The 12,947-nt window shown below is 43.7% G+C and overlaps 1 protein-coding gene across 1 annotated transcript in view; it reads right to left on the bottom strand.

Annotated features, from left to right (window-relative positions):
* Positions 1-10,734, bottom strand: part of FAM169A (family with sequence similarity 169 member A) — an 88,859-nt gene extending 78,125 nt beyond the window's left edge. The window contains exon 1 of the mRNA XM_034774182.1: positions 10,650-10,734. The gene's annotated coding sequence lies outside the window, so the exon portion shown is untranslated. The remainder of the gene's footprint in view (positions 1-10,649) is intronic.
* Positions 10,735-12,947: the final 2,213 nt, after the last annotated feature.

The raw sequence follows: 12,947 nt of genomic DNA, 5'->3' as shown, positions 1-12,947 counted from the left end.
GGTAAGTTTATCCCAATTAGTATTTATGGACGGACAGTGACAATCAAAAATGAACACTAAAATTAGAAATTAAGGCCCAGATTCTGCAAATAATCTTATATTTAAACAAACAAGTAGTTTTTGTTGATTCCAGTACCGGTCTTGACTGTTCATGTTTGGCTGGGCTTTCAAGAAATAGGTAGATTCTTCAGTTCACAGTGTAACAATGACTGTAATCTTTTCTCGTAATGCAGGTAGGCTTCTCTGTTCATGGACTGAAAGGATCTATGTCTATAATGCAGTAAATACCTGTGGTGGCCCATGCCATCAGGCTCGCAGGTGGGACCCTGCACATAAGCCCGAACAGCCACATTGCAATTAAACAGCCCCTTAGCCCGAGCCCCACAAGCCTGAGTCAGCTGGCATGGGCCAGCTGCGGGTTTTTAATTGCAGTGTACATACCCAAAAAGAGACAGTTAAAGATTGTGCCTGTTTTCCAACTGATCTTAGTGCTACCAAAAGAAGGGCTTCCTTGATGGTCAGCCAGTCTGTCCAGTTGTTGTTCAGTTTACAAGAGGGAAGCAAAGTCTTTGAGATCAGTGGGGTTTTCTATCCAGAACTGAAGGGTGCATCCTGCCTGTTACATCAAAGAATGTAGGCCATAATTACAAGATGGGGACCCTATCTCTGGGAAGTAGCAACTTTGAAATTGTTTTGGGAGTTGTGGCATATAATCAGCTGAACATGAGTTCCCAGTGCTATGCTGTGGCCAAAAGGACTAATGTGATTATTGGACGGATAAACAGGGGAACCACCATCACTCAGCTCCTCATCTGTTAAGTGAGAATAAAGAGTACTTCCCTCACCAGGGTGCTATGGAGGATAAAATCCATTCCTGATTGTGAGGCACTTGTTATGCAGTTCAGGAGGCACGGCTTACTCTGTAACCCTGGGTGCCTTACAATGCTTTGCTGCTCCCAACCTGAGACGTTCACAACCAACTCACAAGCATACAGGTCACACTCTGAAATGTCTGTGTGCCAGCCAGGTAGGCCTAGTTCAGCAGCTCTGACCCCAGCAGCCTGCCTACAGCCCAGGGCCGGTTCCAGGCACCAGCGAAGGAAGCAGGTGCTTGGGGCAGCCAATGGAAAGGGGCGGCACGTCCAGGTCTTTGGCGGCAATTCGGCGGCGGGTCCCTCAGTCCCTCTCTTCCTCTTTGAGCTACCGCCAAAGTGCCGCCGATCAGCTGTTTTTTTTTTATTTTTTTATTTTTTTTCTTCATCGCTTGGGGCAGCAAAACAGCTGGAGCCGGCCCTGCTACAGCCCCACACGCCCATTCTGGCTTCCACCAGCCTTGATTACAACCGGTAAGGTGTCCCCAATACACTCTCAAACCTACATTTTTCCAAACCTGTGTGTGCTAGAGTGTACAGCCCTCTCCTAGACAGTTCAGAGAAATAATGGAGATATCCCATCCCATCTCCTAGAACTGGAAGGGACCTTGAAAGGTCATCAAGTCCAGCCCCCTGCCTTCACTAGCAGGACCAAGTACTGATTTTGCCCCAGATTCCCAAGTGGCCCCCTCAAGGATTGAACTCACAACCCTGGGTTTAGCAGGCCAATGCTCAAACCACTGAGCTATCCCTCCCCCCTNACTCACAACCCTGGGTTTAGCAGGCCAATGCTCAAACCACTGAGCTATCCCTCCCCCCTGGTTAATAAGGTTCATTTGTTGAGCTGAAGACAGAAAAGCACGTCACAGAGTATTAACTTAACTGGGGTAAATACACCCTTCCCTTTAAACACTGCATTGAATTTGTTTATAGTAAAAAAAAAAAAAAAGTTAAACAATAGGACATACAAGTTAAGTGATGCCAAGTAAAAGGAATAAAGTTAGAAAGGATTAAAAGCAAATCAAAGTGAAAACATGCATCTAAAACTTAATCTAGGAAGTTACAGACTTTGTTCAAGAATGTTTCTCTCACCAATATTCCTTCTTCCCAGCCAAGGCTGATTTTCCCTCAGTCAGGACCTTCCACAGAAGTACAAGGCACTGGCTTCCCTTGTCTTCCTAGGTGAAAGATCTTGGCCTAAGCAAATTTCTCACCTATATTCAGTTTCCAGAGACCTTGACGCCCCCTTGGTTGAAAGACACACCTTTCTCAGCTTGCAAGAGCTCTGTTCCCTTGTGTCAGTCTAGTGATGGATGCTAAAGATGGCTTCTGTTTTTGCTTATATCTTCCATAATTCAATGACTTTGTTTCAAGAGGCAGGATGACCTCATGATGTTTTTCCCTTTCTGTGGGCTCCCCCTGTTTGTGAATGGGGCTTCCATTGTTTTGATTCTACCATGCTTTATTTACATAGGACATTTGAAATGTTCAAAGGAGTCAGAGTGGAGGAGTTTGGAAAGGGAGCTGCTCTATGGCTGCTACTGCAGCCTCGTGGATATGGTAGCCCCATCTCTGTGGTGTTCCCCCTTTGTGTGAGGGCTGGGGTAAAGAAGATACAGATCCACTGGCCCCTTTTCTGGCCTGCTGCCCCTTTGCAAGACTTTCCTGTGTACTAGGATGCAGGGAGCCCAGATCAAAGCTGCATGGTACACAGAGGATATGTACCCTTTGCAAGGAGTTCCCTCAGTTTTGACTGACCGTCACCCGCTATGCAATGGAACTTCACTGACAGCAATAACAGCTGTGTTCAGGGCCTTCCACAATGACAGTAAGGTGAGATGAAGTAGAATTTGCCCCATATGGCAGCAACAATCAGTTTTTGGTGTATAAATGACATGACTGGCATTAATATTTTACATCTGAAAACCTAATGAATATATATACAGTATTATTACATAAAATTAATACCTGGTAAAGGAATATTACTTCTGAAAGAATGAACTCCCTGTGTCCCAAAGGGTAACACATAACATAGCACTAACTTCTTGAAAGAAAGCATGTGCTGAATGAATACATACAATTTCTGTGCACCAAATTGAAATATTTTTAAAACGGAGTACTTTTAAATGGACACCTGCTAATCTTAATGAAGCAACATTTTATACTTTTAGGAGATTTGTATACTTTGCCACTGACTTTAGTGGGAATAGGATTGGGAAAGAAAAGGAGTGATGTGTATGAAGTGTACGACTATGACTTTAAAGCTGCATTATGGGGGGAAAGTAATTATTTTTCTTTCCTCTAGATGGTGCTGCTTTAAAACGGTCTGCAGTTTTTTAAAGGTCACATGAGAGGGAAACTGGCTTCTCTCTCTCTGATCTGATAAGTTCAAATTTTTTAACTCATCTTAATTAAGATGTTCAAACACATGATTGATTTTTAAATATAAAGCCTGTGAATTGTCTTTGCTTAAAGAGTCCAATCCTGCTGAGCTTATTCTAGGAGATGCTGGGTGGATTCCCTGTAGCCTTAGCGTGTAAAACAGGGGTCTCAAACTCAAATGACCACGAGGGCCACATGAGGACTAGTTCATTGGCCTGAGGCTGCATCACTGACACACACCCCCTCGCTGCCACCGGCCCTGCCCCCACTCCACCCCTTCCATGAGACCCCGCCCCTGCCCCGCCTCTTCTCACTCCTTCCCTGCCCCCATTCCAACCCGTTCCCCGAAGTCCCCACCCCAACTCCACCCCCTCCCTGCCCCCAGAGGGTACAGGAGGGGTGTGGTGGGGGCTCAGGGCAGGGAGTTGGGGTGCAGCAGGGGTTTGGTGTGCAGGCAGGGGGCTCAGGGCAGGGAGATGGGGGGTGGGGTGAAGGAGGGCTTCGGGCTCTGGCTCCGGGGTGGCAGCGGCGACCCCACGCCACTCCGCTCCGGGAAGCAGCTGGAACCATGTCCCTGCGGCCCCTGGGGGACGGGGGACGCAGGGCTCCGCACGCTGCTTGCTGCTCCTCCAGGTACCTCCCCTGAAGTTCCCATTGGCCGCGGTTCCCCCTTCCCGGCCAATGGGAGCTGCGGGGGGACAGTGCCTGGAAGCCAGGGCAACACACGGAGCCCTCTGCTTCCCCCTCGGCCACAGGGACGTGATGCCAGCCGCTTCAGGGATGCCAGTGTGGGGCTTGAGGGTGGCAATCCCGCGGGCTGTAGTTTGCCCACCCCTGGCCTGAAGGTAGGCCCGGGGGGTGGGGGGGGGTGCGCGGGCTGCTTGGCGGGCCGCAGGAAATAGCCCCGCGGGCCACGTGTTTGAGACCTCTGGTGCAAAAAGTACATAATACCTGGTTCTGACTCCCTCCACATGCACAGACCTGTGGACCCTCAGAAAAAACTTCTCAGAAATGAGGGACAAAGAAGACCACTGCACTTACTACCACCACTTTCTGTGTAACCGAAGGATGAGATTTAGGGAATCAGTCTCAATTTTTCCACTTGCTGGTTCTGACACTTGCTGTTTGATCCTGGGTAAATCACTAATCTCTTTGACAGGTTTCAGAGTAGCAGCCATGTTAGTCTGTATCCGCAAAAAGAACAGGAGTACTTGTGGCACCTTAGAGACTAACAAATTTATTAGAGCATAAGTCTCTTTGAGACTCAGTTCTCCCATCTGTAAGATGGGGCAGATATTTACCTTACGGGCATTGTTAGGCAATAGTGTAATGCTGGATTACAGGATCCCAAAGAGTGTGCTGTATTCTGAAGCTCACAAAGGGTCTAGAAAGAGAGGCAGACCGCTGCATAGATTTCAGGATGATTGCAAAGATGATTTAGTATCCTTTGGAATCTCTGTGGATGACTGGGAAAAGAGTGCAGAATGCCGCTCTGGTTGGCGGAATCAGCTAGTAGATGGAGCAAGGCGTTGCGAGGCAGACTGGATCAAGTTTTGTGATGACTGGTGTCCGAGGACGAAAGAATCTGCTGCTCGGATTCAGGGCATTGCTAGTGTGTGGGTATGCCCTACCTGTGAACAGGACTGTCACTCATGCATCCAACTCAGCAGCCATCAAAGAACTCATCGACACATAGACCATGTTCTGTGAAGAGCAACGGTGCCATTGATTGTTAGGCAAATAGGAATAGCAAACACGGGAGTTTGAGAGAGGCTTGCTTTTCAGGTGTGATTTGAAGTGCAAGTTGGTGGCTGTGCTGAAAGAAAAGATTTTTGAACTGTTACTATGGAGCCACCGAGGAAACAAAGAAACCAGAGAGGAGGCTTTACAGTTCATAACTACCTGACGCAAGAGAACAAAGCAGCTTTCTCCACAGCTGGAGGCAGACTAGTATGGGCAGGCTGTGACCACCAGAGAGGACAAAGAGGGATTCCACACTGTTAGAAGTTTCCAGTAGTTACCAGAGCCTGAGCATGGAAACTGAGAAAGATATCTCTTAACATTCAGTTGGTCAAATAGATGGAGAGGTGTGCAGGACACAGCTATGGATGACTGCTCAGCCCAACACACAAGACTATTAAGCGTGCCCACAAAGATCTCCAACCTGCCAAGGAAGACAGATGATCCTTCTTGTGGATTTTGTCCTAAGAAGAATGGAAAGAACATTCTGCAAGAGAGACAAGAGGATGGTGTGGTGTTTTCCCACAGCTAAGACACGATATGTGATTGTAAGACTGGATGGGCTTCTGAAGTTGGAGGGCAAGGATCCACTGGTGATAATACATATCAGCACTAACCATAGGCCACAGAGCTAAGGGGTGCCAAATGGACCATAGCCCAACCACTTTTTAGCCTGGCCACATCCTAATGGTGTTTCAACCCCGGGTGCCAGGTTGTGACAGCACTCAGTCAAATTTGGCTCAGCTACTTGGGCTCAGTCATGATGGTGTGGCAGCCAGGCCAAATCTGAGTGAGTGGCATTACTACCTAGTGCATGGTGTTACAGCAGCACTTAGAACTGGCCTGGCAAATTTGAGAGACCAGCATTATGACCTGGTGCACAGGGACTCATCATCACCACCCATATTTGGAGGAGGGTTCATGGGCTGGGAGGGAGGGTGATCAGGCTGCTGGTGTGGGGAGGGGTGTGCCTGAGAAGGGAAGAGGAGGGTAAAGCAGGAGGTGATGCAGATCTATGCCCCTATATACACAGAGCCTAAAGGCGCTCTCTGCAGCCCCTGGCACTAACACTGTTTCACAGGATACCTCACAGATTGGAGACAACTTCAGAGAACCTGGAAGAGTGCTGAGGGAGAAGAAGTGATCTTCTTAGAGATCCTTCCTGTCCCACAAAGAAGGAAGGAAGGAAGGAAGGAAGAAAGAAAGAAAGAAAGAAAGAAAGAAAGAAAGAAAGAAAGAAAGAAAGAAAGAAAGAAAGGATTCTTGAGGTGAATCACTGTCTAGGTAAGTTGTGTAAGGTAGAGGGGTTTGGTTTTGTAGAAGATTGGAGTCGGGATGGCCTCCAGCTCAGTAGAATGGAAGCCAACCTTTTACAGGATTGGCTGGTTAAACTAGTTAGGAGAACACTAAACTATTTTAACGAAAGGGAAGGATGAAAAAAGGGAACAAATGAGCACTCATTTAGCACCAAAATCAAGAGGTTGAGAAAAAAAATTAATCAAAGCACCAACAGATGCAAAGAAAATAAAATTTTTAATTGCCTATACACAAATGCTAGGAGCCTAGGTAACAAACAAGAGGAACTGAAAAATTCCCATTTATGAACATATGTTCAACCTAGTCAGTATTATTGAAACCTGGTAGGAAGACTCCCATGATTGGAAGGTTATAACTGGTGATTTTAGCATATTTAGAAAGGATTGAGTGGGCAAGAAGGAAGGGGGAGTGACATTCTATATAAAAAATGGCATTACCAGTTTCCAAGTAATGACAGCTGAGAAGCAAATGATCGTGAACGCTTACGGATCAGCCTTTTAACAGATAAAGCACATGATGGGGGTATTCGTCGGTGTCTGCCACACTATTCTGTTTGCACATTACAAATAAGTCCAAACCAGTAATATACACTTGGTGCTTTAAAAGAGCCAATTTCACAAAGCTGAAAACAATTATGAGCCAAATCAATTGGGAGAAGGAATTTTAACAGAAAAATGTGAATGATAATTGGGAACTGTTTCAGAATGTAAAAAAGATAAATGAAAGAAATAGTATTTTTCAATTCATCTCACTCAAGTACAGTAGTGCAGTATCTTTATAATGAAAGTGCAATTTACAAATGTAGAATTATTTTTTTACATAACTGCATTAAAAAAAAAACTGCATTCAAAAACAAAACTTCAAAAACAAGTCCACTCAGTTCTACTTCTTGTTCAGCCAATTGCTAAGACAAACAAATTTGTTTACATTTAAGGGAGATAATGCTGCCCGCTTCTTATTTACAATGAAAGTGAGAACATGTGTTCGCATGGCACTGTTGTAATTGGTTTTGCAAGGTATTTATGTGCCAGATATGCTAAATAGATATGCCCCTCATGCTTCGACTTGTACATTGCAAATATTTGTAATAAAAATAATAATATGAAGTGAGCACTCTGCACTTCGTATTCTGCATTGTAATTAAAATCAATATATTTGAAAATGTAGAAAAACATCCAAAATATTTATAAAAATTTTAAATTGGTATTCTATTATTTTTTAATAGTGTGATTAAAACTGTGATTAATCGTGATTAATTTTTTAAATCTCGCGATTAATTGCGATTAATTTTAAATATATGTTTAAGTCCTACTGAAGTAATGCTTAAACACTTTTCTGAATAAGGATGATTTAGGCATGTATTTAAGTGCTTTCCTGAATCAGGCCCTTCGACTTGTTTACACTTGCATGTGATTCACCAAAAAAGTCTTATCTGAAAGAAATTATCTTGTGTGCAGGAATCAATGTAATTTTAGACCAAGAAGTTGCTCTGTGAATTACATTTTTCAGCTGTGAAAAAACTGCATTAATCTGTGTAAATGAGCCATGGGGGACATTACAGAAGATCATAAAATTGCATTTTGATTATATTAACTGCATTTGATTCGGTATTACAAAAACTTGTTTCACTGCTATGTTGATGTCTTACTGAAAAGAAAATATGGAGGCATCTGTTATTAGATTCTGATATTCTTTTAATGCACCATGTGTGACTGTGCAAATAAAATAAATTACTGTTTTATGTGATATGCTCAATGGACCAGATTCATCCCTGGAGTAAATCCACTGACTTAAAAATAAAGACTATATTTGGTCCACAACAGAGCAGTAGACAAATGAGTGGAGCTTTTCTTTTTCTGTACTGTTAGAGGAAAATCCAATAACAAATGAGTTTATTGTTTATTATTAATGTGGCTAGCAGATGGAAATAATTGCATTCATGCCTTGTCATTCTCCCTTTTGGAGCTCAAAAATAAACTACTGTGTACATTAAAGAACCAATCCAAGGAAGGGGAAATATACTAAAAAAATCATCAAAACAGGCATCTGTTAAATATTACATGTGATACACTCATACACAAACACTAGGGCTCCGATGCTGCAAAGTGAAAGACTAGCATTGGCCGCTGCAACCCTGCAAAAGTAGTGTATGCTCTTCAGAGCAAAGACTGTCTGCCTATCTGTTTGTGCAACACTTAGCATAATAGATACCCGATTCTGAGTGGAGTTTTGGAAGCTACTACAATAATAATGAATAATTACTTCTCCTGTTGCTTCAGGTCAATGCTAGCACATCTGTTTGCAGGCAATAATTACTAGGGGTGGGATTTTCAGAGGCACCTAAGGGAGGTTGAGGCACAAATTCCATTGAACTTCAATGGAATTTAGATTCTTGAAAATTCCAGCCTAGACTTCTAACGCAGTAATATAGTGTGTGATGATACATATTAGATATATACAGAAAATCCATGTGTCTGTGGGATGGAGGTATTTAAATATTTTGCAAACAATCCCCATTCTCTGCATTTAGGTTGTTTCCTCCTACATCCATTGCTTCCATGAAGAAGTCCTCCTGTTATCTAAACCTTCATTTATTTGAGTAAATTAGATGTCCCTGGGATGGGATGTTCACCCCACACCAGCCCTGAAAGGGTTAAGGAAGCTGAGAAAGGGCCACTTAGTGTGATACACATACATACAGGAGAAGATTAGGCTGGCGAAGCAAGCCCTGATTAGAAGATGAAGCTCAGCTGAGCAAGTGTGGGCTGAGCTAGTAAAAAGCCAGGAAGCAGCAACAGAAATGGCTGCAGTGCGGGAGCCTGTAGCCACTCTCTGGACATTAGAGAGGGAAGAAAGGAAACCCCAAGATGTTATGGGATACTTATTCACCGGAGGCGGCACCTCTTCCTGGCTGTTCTGGGCATTAGCTGTCTTCCATGTCCAATGACTCACCTTGCAGGCTCTCAACTCACTGTCCTCTCTCTCTGCAGCCCCTTTCTCACTCCAGGAGCTGCAGGTCCTCTTCATGACTTGGCCTTTTGGCCAGGTCGTTATGTGGTTTCCCCTTCTGGGGTACAGAGCCTCACTGGAGCTGGTGTCCAGGCTATGCCACTCCAGCAGTGCTGGTAGGGGAATTCAGGCCTGCCCACTATTCCAGCTTCCAGACCAGGGATCCTACAATATTCAGCCAAGGTCTGCTCAATTCCCAACCTTGCTGCTCTCTCCCTGGGCTGCTTCCTACTCTTCTCCACCCTTCTCGGTACCTCCTTCCCTCAGAGACAGGCTCCTAGGGGTTCTACTCTTTCATTGGGCTCTCTCCTTCTCTCTGTAATGCATAGAGGGTGTCTGCAGACTTACTCAATGCAGCCCTTATACTAGCCCAGCTCACACTTGCTCAGCTGAGCTTCATCTTCCAATCAGGAGTTGCTTCTCCAGCCTAATCCCCTTGTGGACAGCCTATCACACTAATTGGCCCTTTCTCAGCTTTCTTAACCCTTTCAGGGCTGGTGTGGGGAGAACACCCCATCACAGTCCCCCAATCCTTTTGAATAGAATTATTAGTTCCTGTTTGTATTCTGGCAGCACCTAAAGATCACAGCTGGAGTTGGTGCCGCCTTGTGGTAGGCACTCTACACACAGACTAGAAGACAGTCCTGTTCTGAAATGCTTACCATGTAAAAAGCAAGACAAACAGATACAAACAAAAAAGTAATATGTCAAAAGTTCAGTACAATTTCCCCTACTTTCCACTCACATAATAAGCCAGCACCCCCACTCCCCAACCGTTGAGCTGCCAGTTACATTCTTTCACAACCCTTGCCTACCTCAACCATCCTCCTTTCTTTGCACCCTCCTCCCCCCGGAAGATACTCCATCTCACTCCGTTTAGAGGAGTTCATCACAAACCCCCACTTCCCCCACCACCTAGGTTTGGCAGGGTTGCCAGCCCTGAACATTCCAAAATCATGGAAATTTTAAAAAGTAACAGTGGGAGTTCTTATTTGCCTTTTGGTTTTTGAGACTTTAAGATAAACTTGAGCCATGTTTTCAAGCTTTTTTTTTCACAACCATGAAAGCTAGAAACTTAGTTTAAAAAATGAAAGTTGAGATTCTTGCAAAATGATGTGGCTGGCATCTGTAGCTTTATGAAAAAAAAACACTGAATATTGCATATGCGCCCAGCTTCCACATCTCAGCAGAGAGGATGGGAGGGACCTTACTGCCTCCCCTGGGTGCTGCTCCCTGAGTTCTACTTTATCAGCATTTACAGGAAAATGTCAGACAAATTGTGTACTTTTCCTATTCGTGGAAGCACCTGCATACCAAATTTTAACTCACCTAAACTACTATCTTGAGTGAAGAAAGTATAAATATCCCAGAAGCTCTCTGAAGGCTCTGAACTCATAGTGCACATTCAAGGATTTTGTATGCAGACCTGCGTAGGATGAGAAAAATTAAAAAGCTTTTTCAAAATGGAATATATTCTACCTTTATCATTACTTTAAGGAGATAAACATTTTGTGGGTTACAAAGACAAGAAGGTTGCCCTGTACCCCTATAATCAAATCTAGATTAAGTGCCTTACTTTATACAGTATTAAAGAAAGAATGCATCATTCTATACAAGAGTCCTGTAATCAGTTGTAATGTATGAGATACACTTCTACAGTTGTTTTGTAGTTATATAGATTTGCTGGAGTTAACGTAGGTGAAAGCAAAACTACCAGTAACTATTAGTATTTGATTGTCAGGATGAAGAGAGCTGCTGAAATGATTTCTACTTCAGAGTCTTTTCTAAGACAAAAATTATTTACTTGAATGAGGAGCCACTTTTCTTCATTGTTAACAGATGAAACTCTAATGATTCCAAAACCAGATGAGTGTAGAGAAAATCTAGGTGCAAAGGTAATTTCTGTGATCTACTACTGTCAGTTACAGCACATGAATTAGGAATCTGCATTCAACAATCTCTTTCCTGTGATGTCACCAAAGCTAATAGAATAACCTTGGATGAGATTTGCCTCAAAAATCCCTGCAGACAAAGCAAACCAGGTCTATTGAAGTCTTTGCCATTGAGAGTTTTGCCATTGACTACAATGGGAGCTGGAGCAACCCCTATGTTTTGGAAACATAATTATGGTTTAAGGAATTCCTCATAAAATTGCTTTAATCCAGGGGTTCTCACAACAAAATTTTGGTGGCCTCAGAGTGCAGCCACCATCTCTTGCTGGTGGCCACTATGACAATTTTTCCAAAAAACTTAATTAACTTTAGGAAAAACAAATACATACGCACATATACCTGTCCAAATCATTGTAATTTATTTATGTAGGGTTGATTTTTTGCAGACTCAATAATAATAACAACATACAGTTGTTTCTATTCTTTACTGGACCTAAACAGAATAGAAACACAAATAAGGTGTTTTGTATGTTCTTGACTTTTTTGTTGTTGTTGTTTCTTTTGCTTTTTTGGTTTCTGTTTTTTTTGTTTTTTTTTTTTTAAATAATAGAATTGCTAGCTAGTAAGTCTGCTTCTGTGAAAAGTGATATTTGTATGTTTGTTAATATCACTTTAAGCAGCAGCAGACTTGTTAGCTAGCTGGGAGCAGTGAAAAGTGATATTAACAAACATACAAATATCATTTTTCACAACAGACATACTCAGCCCTGGCAAGCCGGGGGACAAATTAAGCCTTGGATGGGGAGTGCGTAGAGAGGCACTGGGGGCCACGGGTGATGTGGTGGATGGGTCAGGGGGCGGGGGAGGCAGCAGGGGCCAGAGTTGATGAGGGGGGTGGTGAGCTTGAAGCCCAGTGTCCGGAGCCTGCCACCACGTGGCCACCGAAGCTTGCTGCCTGCCACCCCAGGGCTGAAGCCAGAAGCCTGAGCCCCACTGCCCACTGGAAGGTGGGGAACTCACACCGGCTGTCTGCTCCTCTGGTGTTTGTGGCTCCAGAGGGAGGCAGGGTCCAACCCCTACTTCGAGACCCAGGGGAGGGGCCAATGCTTTGCCTCCCCCTCCCCCCAATCACCGCCCCAGCAGTTGTGGCCGCAAGAAAAGCCTCTGTTGGCCACATGCAGCCACGGTGGCCACATTTGAGAAACGCTGCTTTAATCTCATTTAGTCAAGTTATTACGGTCTCCTAGCAGAACGCTGGGCAATGCTGCCATCTGTTCAACCATGTTGTGTACGTGTGCTTTTGAAACAGCAGTTGTCTAAGTAAAATAAGCTCTTTTTTGACATCAGAATATGAATACAGGAATTTCTGTGTGCCATTTCTGCCCTCTCAAAGATTATTTAATTTCTTTTCTGTAACAGCTTAAGGAAGTTCACACACCATCTAAACAGCAGTAATTGCTTTAGAAGATATAAATCTTGCTCTCTCTAGCTGCTGCTTGATTTTCTTGTACTTATTTGCCATGAACTTTTGTTAAAAGCTGCTGTACAATCTCTGGAATTCTCTTGATTAGTTAAAGCAATACAGATACAATTACTAATCATTTTATAAGGCTTTTATCATGTGCCTACTGTATGTTCTGGAGAATATTTTATCTGGGATTAACAGTTTGTCCCATGTAAATTTTAGACAAGTCAGTTTATAATTTCTGTTAAAGGTGAGAGAAACCATAATGGA

The sequence above is a fragment of the Trachemys scripta genome, chromosome 6, assembly GCF_013100865.1.
Source record: "Trachemys scripta elegans isolate TJP31775 chromosome 6, CAS_Tse_1.0, whole genome shotgun sequence".
NCBI lineage: Eukaryota > Metazoa > Chordata > Testudines > Emydidae > Trachemys > Trachemys scripta.
The sequence above is the reverse complement of the archived record's forward strand: the minus strand, read 5'-3'. Positions and strand labels throughout refer to the sequence as shown.